We start from the raw sequence: 7,635 nt of genomic DNA on the forward strand, positions 1-7,635 counted from the left end.
TTATACAGGTTTCAAGTGGGCATCATTCGAAGTCAGCATTTGTATATGCTACACTGAATTCACCACTAAGAGTCCAATTCTGTCCTTTACCATACAAGTGACCAGTTGATGCAGCCCCTTCATCCTGCCCCTGATGGCCACTACTGCAGTGTTATAGTTAAATGTTTACTTTCATTGGCTTAATTCCTATGTTTGCACATATGAGTGAAGTCACTTAGTTTTTAGTCGTTCTACATCTGACTGATTTCACTCAGCATAATATCCTCTAGGTCTTTTGCAAATGGCAAAATTTCATCTTTTCTTATGGCTGAATAGCTATACTCCATTGTGCAGATATGCCATTGCTTTTAGGGAGGCTTTTCAAGTCATGGTTGATAATCCCCTAAATAGTTTGAGATCTTGTGTTGCTCTGAATTGGGGGTGTGGCAACACTGGCTCTTGAACAGTGACAACAGGATTAAGGAACATAGATGCCACCTCCCCTTCGTGTTTCCACTGATTCTCACCTACGCCCAACCTGTTTCCCTAACCCATTTCTTTTTGTCTTGCATGTGAAGTGCTTGTTTCTAAGTTATGATTTCCATGTTGTTGTGAATGAATGTGTTGTGTATTCGACTGTTGTCCTTGTTTCATGTTACGGAATTTTATAAAACTAAGTTCATTCTCATACATCTAAGAAATATTGGACGAGGTCCAAGACATACATTTTGTTCTTGACAGAGTGTGTTTGTGCAAAAAAGTTAGGGACTCTCTGATGTCATTCAGAAGATTGCACTAGCCTTTAAATATACCTTGACTAATTCTCAAAAGGGATTAAATATACATGGTTACTTGACCAGAACCTGCTTTAATACATCAATGAGACCAACAGGAGAGCTTCTGGAAGGCTCTGTGACTGCAATGGTTTATACTCAAATACTAAGTATATGGGTTGAACTGTATTGGACTTCTCTAAAAAAAAATCTGACTCTCTCATTCTCAGTACCTCAGAATGTGACCTAATCTGGTGATAAGATCTTTAAAGAAGGAATCACATTAAATTAAAATCATTAGGGCAAATACTAACCAATATGACTGGTCTCCTTATAATAAGTGGAAATATGGCACAGAAACATGTACAAAGGGAAGATGAAGACAAAAGGAAGAGAAATAGAGGAGATAATCATCTATAAAGCAAAGAGGGTGACCTGGAACAGAACCTTTCCTTATATTCCTTAGAAGCAAACACCCCTGGTGACACATTGATCTTGGAGATTTGGCCTCTAAAACTTTGAGGCAATAAATAGCTAGGTTTATGCTACACCATTTGTGGTATTTTGTTAAGGCAACCCTAGAAGACTTACAGATTATGTCTGTATACTGAACATTTTAAAGTATAGACCAAAATGTATGTAAGTCAAATGGTCAAATGACCTTTTTAAAAAAATAAGTTATATAGATCACTGCTAATTTCAAAAAGAAATTCAGATAGTGTCATTTTGCTGAGTAAAATGAATGTCATTTTATAATAATAAATAACATCAACTTTTATAAAACATTTTTGTTAATATCTGTCCTTTATTCATTATCTGTTTTTATCTGTATGTTTATATATGTATATAATATGTCAATTAAATGGGAATAAGTTACTCCTATCGTTTTGATGACTTTGCTTTATTTAATGTGCAGTTATCTGATTACAATACGATAACATTTCTGAATTTTCTATATTGTCACACAAGTCAATTTTGCTAGTAAAGTTATATTGTTTTAATGTTCGTCACCTTGTAATATATTGCATTTAATAATGCTCTTTTCTTCTCTTTGGTTTTGTTTTCATAGTATTTGAGACCGATTGTACAGTGACTAAAAAGTAAGTCTTGGTTTACCCCAATTACTTCCCTGATGAGCTGTGAGATGTTAGGCAAATTCTTTCATCTCTTAGTTCCTTGGTTTCCTTGAAGGGTTGTTAAAACAATATAATGTGCCTAGATTAAAACCTCATGCATAGTGAGAGAACCCCAGTGGTGCATGTAAAGGAGAAGGGTGCTCTGGGATTGGGTGATGCACGTCTGAGAAGGTATGAATTAGTTTCCTAACTCATACAGTGATGGAAACCAAAGTTACTGCAAGTAATTTAAAATATAAATTGAAAGTAGAATAAAAAATAAAAAAGAAAAACAAAACTCCACCTCATGCATGAAGAATATCCAGTAAACATTCCCTATCATTGTTACCAGGAGCCAAGCATTATTCTCAGGTTATCGCAATTCTAATGCACGACACAAATAGAAGAACTGCTCACAGCTAAGGCAGCTGAAGCCCCACAGAGACTCAGTAGCAAGTGAAATGGCCCCAAGATTCATAGATTTGCAGTTCTAAGGTTTATTCCTCTCACTGAAGCACTAAATTCTCCATGTAGGAATTCTCAAAAAAGAATCTTTATCATACTCATGCATATTTACTTTCCCAAATTACAGAACATGCTTTAGAGTTCCAAAATGTCTTGTTTGAATTGTACCTGGGGTAGCTTTGCCTTCACACATTAACCTGAAGAGTATGAGTATATTATATCTTATATTCCTTAACTTTGTTTTCTGGTTTCTTTTTACAGGTCATGAACATCCTTTCCAAATGCCTTCAAAAATGCTTCGTGTTTTTGTTATTTTGAATACCCATTGCTCTTTTTTTCTTACCCTGCTATATTTCTTAGATAGAAAATTAAGTCAAAGTGAATGCTAGTGCATGTGATTCCTGAATTATTTTACGCATTATATCTCAATTAATCCTCACAAAATGCTGTTAAGCATGGCTCGTCACTTCCTCTCTGTACCCATCTACCCATCTGTACATGGACTGCCTATGACTAGAAGCGGCACACAGATGACCACCTAACCGAGACTCCATACTCCAGGGCAGGCATCTCCCCGGGGACGCTGGTGCCTCCTTTCAATTCTATATATTTACTCAGCCCATTCCCTCTCCCCACGCGACTACTTCATGCTTTGCCCATGCTTCTTCCCAGGCCAGATCTTCCATTTGTGTATTGTGCACCATCAATTCTTACCTGCCACTGGGCACCCTTCTAGGAATTGGTTATTCTTGCTCTGACCTACAGTGTCAGTTTTCCCCGTCCACTGGGCTGTCTCCACCAATTTTCAAGCATGCCATATCATTTACCACTTTGAAACAGCAAATAAGCAATTCCCACCCCTTCAAGAAATCACAATGCTGTTCTTCAAAGGAATTGTGTATTTTTGCTTCCAGTTCCATTCCTTATGGTCTGTTTTTAATATATTATTAATTCACAGATATTAATATACTTGCTGTTCATGTTTTATTTCCTACTGAGACTCCCTTCTAGTTGGATCCCATGACCTTTAAAATATGCCCCTATTACTCTTTTCTAATTCATTGTAAAAAAGAAAAGGGCGTAGTAGGATCATTTTGTGTATTTTCTGCTTTAGATTGGAATGGGAATTTTCTACAAAAAATCTGAACAATTAGATGAACTAATTGTTATTAGTATTCTTGTGTCCTTGTGTCTTGAGTCACAAGGACAAGGGATATACATACACATACACACAGGACTACACACACACACAGATATATGTAAAAGTGCTATACACACACACACACACACACACACATATTAGAAAGAGAACAAAATATAACATAAATCCATACTGGTATTACCAATTCAAGCATAAGACATTGGACTTTCCAGCCTATCCAGTGGTACAGGTGTTAAAGACTAAAGACGTAGTGCTATCAACAATTGCTAGCCAATATAACAAGAGTTCCATCCCTGGCCAGCGAGGTGACCCACATAGCGTACACACCCTTCCTGCTCACCTCAGCTGTGTATTGCAGTCTATCTGCCTGTTCTCTGGTGAATTCTCTCATCCCCCACACCTCTGGCCTGCATCCTAGTTCTTGTATGCATAAATAAATTTTTTTTTAAAAAGTTATAGACTTTAAACTTAATATCTTTGACTTTTTACTAGTATTTCTTTCCTCTGAAACTGAAGAATTTCATTCTTAATAATATTGTCGTATTACTTATTTTCCTACTATCTATAAAGTGTTTTCAAAATAAAAGACATATAATTGGTACAAAATAATTCACAAAATATTAACGAATGTAATGTAAGCTTTGTCTTTTTTTCTTAGTATATTCACTAGGGATATGATATACTAATTATATACTTTCAATATACTGTATTTAAAAGTCAGGTGCAAAATATTCCTATCCTATACACCAGTTAAAGTATAGCTACGAATAGTCTCACACTATATACTATAGTTTAATACTGTTCTACATTTTGCTTCATTAACTTTGCACCCTGAAGATCATCTTCGTACTATATAGAGCTTTCTCATTTCTTTTTGTACCAGTGTTTGCTCCCATAGTATTAATGGATACTTAGATTGTTTCCAGTTTTTTCTTTTATTTTAGTTTAAACCTTTTGCTAGGGGAGTTGTGAACATATCACAAAGATTTCTTTCATTGTCTTTTCGAAACAAGAGGTACAATAGAGAGGCAACTTGCTCATATTCTTGACAATGTTGGATAGAATCTCTGTTTCTTCTCTCCTCTCTTCTACCTTTCTCTGAAATAAGATGTTTCTATTGTGATACAGTAAATAGGACCTAAGTTAATTTTATTAGTCAACAAATTGTCATGTTTTAGAAAATCTTCAAACAATGTTTCATGACTTGTCAAAAAGATGATCCTTTTAAGCATTTGTCTGAAATCTTATAGTGTACAAACAAGTACATTATAATAATTTGAAGACCTTCTTTAAACATATTGTGGAAGGTGGGGCTCTCCCTGGTGGCACAGCAGGTTAAAGCACAGCACTAAGAAACTAAAACCACTTTAGCATGAGTCCGATCCCCTCTGTGGAGTTGACCCACATGGCACGGCAGAACTGTCCTGGCATGCCCACTGCTCCCCTCAGCAGTGCCCTTCATCAATTGACCTGTTCTGCTCCCCACTCTGTCTCTGGTGAATCCACTCACCTCCCCTGCACCTCTAGCCTGTCCCCCAGTTCTGTATGCACAAATAAATAAAATCTTAAAAATATATATTGTGGAAGGTTAAACAATAAAGCTGTAAGGTGGACAAATGTGACAAATGTAGCAGTAGATTACTTGGTATTGTAACACTTACTATGTCTGTCTTCTGTTCCTAGGTCTTCACTCAGATAGTTAGAAATTAAAGAGATGCACAGAGAAATTCAGAACTGACAGGTTGGTTCCTGCCACAGAGAGTGACATTTTTAATTGGAATATATTCTGTGAGTTATAAAGGAAATAAAATCTCACTTGTAGTCTCTCCAGTCCTGTAATTAGAAAAGAAGAAGAAAAAACACACCAACACTTCTGACCCCCAGAACTATAGTTGGCAGGAAGTAATCACTGTCGTTGGAGCCAGTGTGAATGCCTGGGGCCATTACAAAGCCAGCTGCCAAGTCTTGCGTACATCACATTAAACTACTTCAAAAGCTCTGCTACAATGATCACATGTCACCCCCAGGAAGGTGACTTCTTGCTCTATCCTGTTGTCAAGAGGATAGAGCCCATTCCTTCACCTCAGCTTCTGAAGTCTCTGTGTGGCTCATGTAAGGTGGGGCTTCAGTTTTAGATAAATGTCTGGATGAGCCTGCAGGGATATTTTCTCATTTGTTCACTGCAAAGACCAAATAGGTGAGGGGGGGTTCAGACCACTGAAAATAGGCCATGATCTCCCCTGTCTACATGTGTTACTGTCAGTGCTAAGGGCACCTATGATATAGTGTCATACACAGTAGTTCCATCCCTTTTAACTCTTTCTGGGACCTTGAAACAAACTTTAGGGTGCATCAGGATCACCGGTGGATGGCTTTAATTAACTTGTTTTTCTTTTTTCCCTCCAGATTTATCAAGATGTAATTGGTGTATAACATTGTGTATGAGTGAGGTGCACAAGGTGATGACTTGATATTATATTTATTATGAAGTGATTGCCACAACAAATTAGCTAACACATCTATCACCTCACATAGTTACCATCGTTACCTTTTTTTTTTTTTTTTTGGTATTTGTGGGGAGCACATTTAAGATCCACTCTTAGCAGCTTTCAAGTAAACACCACAGTATTGTTAACCATAGTTACCATATGTTGTACATAAGATCCCTAGAATATGCTCATCTTTTAAGTTTGTACTCCTTATTTTTGGTGGGTTAACACTGGTTTACAACACTGTAGATGATTATTTAGAGGTAGGATGACACCTCAAAGGCTTCATAGTTGTACAACCACACCTTTCTGAAGGAATGGAACTAGTGAGAGCCTTAACCTTTAATACTTATTCCTCTAGTTTCCCTTCCTCTTCTTTCCCTTCCTCCACTCCATGCTCCAGCTTCGAAGATGCCAAGATCTCCAGTGTCTCATGCACCCCAGTTATCTGACTGAATTCTCTTTGCTTGAACTCTTTTCATAATAAGACAAACACAAGCTAATTTTAATGTACATAGAGACACATTTCCTTACTGAGAGACGTCAAATGTTGGGAAAATGAAAATGATGAGGAAGTGGTAACTTCTCTTAGAAATTCACCATTTCCTGTAGTTGGCCTTTCTCTTTATGGCCTGTACAGAAGGGCACACAGGGATGGGCCCTTGTCTTACCCCCCCCCGCCCCCCACTAATAGGGCCAGATTTTTAAAATATAACTTTTATTTCAAAATTCAAATATACCCAGGAGGTTTAAGCTGCCAGCTACTAAGCACACTATATCGTGAACTCCTTCTTTTCCTTTAATCCAGCATTGTTGTTTTGCATTCACATTACTTAGGAACAGAACTGAAAAGGGTTCCAAAATTAATGGGTTGTGAAAAATACATGGAATTATTAAATGAACTATAATCACACTAATACGTGTCTGGAAAAAATAGAAAACTGGGATGACAACAACTGACATTGACTTGATTAAGATATGCAGAAAGCAGTGGTTTTATTGTGAAATACTTATTTGGAGTAAAGGGAATGACTAAGGAAGAGAAATGTGGAAACAACCATAAAATCCAAGTTACCCGTGAGGTAGAGACCTGTGGAAAGCAGGACTAACAGTGTGAGAGGTCAGGAAAAGCAGAGAGGAAAAGAGATGGGGAAAGAGATTCTTGTTTGATTTTGCTTGACTTTTCATGTGCTTAGATTTTTGATGGTAATCTCACTTCAGCATGCAGTCTACATGATTACTCAATCTGGATTCTTTACACTCCCAGCTTCATGCCTCCAAGTAAGGGAGACCATCAAACACTGGCTGTGAGTATCTGAATTACCATGTTAAATAGCTACCAAGTGGGAAGAAACACTTGCCTTGGACTATTAAATGAGTGAGAAACAAATACTGTTTGAGCAAACACACAGTTGTGGATCCGTTTCTTACTGTAACCTGACTGACCTTAATATAAACCATGTGAATAAAGGTATTGCGAGGTATGAGGATGGAAATCACAATTAACAGGTAGTACAGAATACCCTTACATTAGTCAAGATCTACAGATAGAATCTACAAATGTCAGGCTTCGGTGAATACCTGGACACCAAACTCCAGAATTTCTACTGACCAAAGGGCTTTAAAACATTATCTAGGACCTTCCCTGGTGG

Source organism: Condylura cristata, unplaced genomic scaffold (genome assembly GCF_000260355.1).
Source record: "Condylura cristata isolate star-nosed mole 26May11 unplaced genomic scaffold, ConCri1.0 scaffold00007, whole genome shotgun sequence".
NCBI lineage: Eukaryota > Metazoa > Chordata > Mammalia > Eulipotyphla > Talpidae > Condylura > Condylura cristata.